Raw genomic sequence first — 1,625 nt, 5'->3', positions numbered from 1 at the left:
CTTACAGCTTGTTTGGATGGTTGTTACGTATCGTTTCATAATGTATCGTATCGTATTGTATTGTATTGTTGTATCGTTTGATGAATACAATGTTTGGATGGATTGTGACGTTTTGGCGTCGTTTCATGGTATTACGCACATGTGAAATGATGAATAAACTTGCAATATTATAAAGAAAAATTATGATACGGTATATAAAAAGGTAGGGTAAATGATAAAATAAAATTATTTAATAATAATGAAGGGTGAGATTGAGAGAAAAATACAAGGAAACGACGCGACCAAACCAAATCGGTCGTTACATAAAGTGGCACATTTCATCGTTACGTAACGACAGATTTAACGATACGATACAATAAAATTTAAGTAATAATCAAAACAAACACTGTATCTAAAGTAACAATACGATACGATACGATAGGTAACAACCATCCAAACAAGCTGTTAGATAAATTCACTAGTATTTGTATAATTTTAAAATTTTTATAGCGCGTATAAAACTAGTCTGTTGAAATATATGATTTTTAAAAATAGCCAGATTTACAACTGGTCGTTCAAAAATAGCCCAATTTCAAAAGTAATCGAAATTTAGCCACTTTTTACATAAAGATAAATCTGAGCGAAAACACTGTTCAAAACCTGGAAAATACTCCAGTATATTATGCTGGAGTTCCAGCATAAGTATACTTGAACTCCAGCATATTATACTGGAGTTCCAGGATAGTATGCTGGAACTCCAGCATAATATGATGGAGTTCCAGCATAAATACACTAGAACTCTAGCATAATATACTGGAGTTCCAGCAAGTATAATATACTGGAGTTTGGAGCACCAGTGCTCCAGTCTCCAGTATATTATACTGGAGCCAGCAAAGTATACCGGTCCAGCATAATATGCTGGAGTTCATACACAAGTGCACCGAACTCCAGTATATTATGCTGGACCGGTCTCTATTGCAGCAAAATGGTGGCTATTTTTCATTGACTTTGGTAAACGCTGGCTATTTTTGATTGACCAGTCCGAAAACTGGCTATACCGTGAAATTTTGGCAAATTAATGAAGAGGAAAAAGAAATAAGAAGCCAAATAAATTTTGAGGAAGTAGGAGAATTGCAATCTTATGAGCCCGTTTGGCTTAGCTGATTTAGAGTAGCTGATAAGCATTAGGTGCTGAAAAGCACTTTTAAGTGCTGAAACTGATTTAAAAAAAGTAGTTACGTGTTTGGATAAAAGTGCTGACATTAATAATATGCAGCTGAAGAACTGGGTATACGAAGAGTTTTGTTTTAAAAAGAAGTATTTTAGGGATAGAATAGTAAAAATTTTGGTCAAACTTAAAGTGCTTATAAGCTGAAATTTAATAAGTTGGGGAGACCAACTTATGACTTTTGGCTTATTTTTGGCTTATAAGCACTTATAAGCACTTTTAATTTTACCAAACGTGTAGATAAGCCAAAAAGTGCTTATAAGCCCGTTTGACCAGTTTATAAGCTTAGCCAAACACCCCCTAAGTTGGGGGAGACCAACTTATAGCTTTTGACATATTTTTGGCTTATAAGCACTTAACTTATAAGCACTTTTAATTTTACCAAAAGCGTAGATAAGCCAAAAAGTGCTTATAAGCC

Source organism: Nicotiana attenuata, chromosome 9 (assembly GCF_001879085.1).
Source record: "Nicotiana attenuata strain UT chromosome 9, NIATTr2, whole genome shotgun sequence".
Lineage (NCBI taxonomy): Eukaryota > Viridiplantae > Streptophyta > Magnoliopsida > Solanales > Solanaceae > Nicotiana > Nicotiana attenuata.
Note: the sequence above shows the minus strand (reverse complement) of the source record.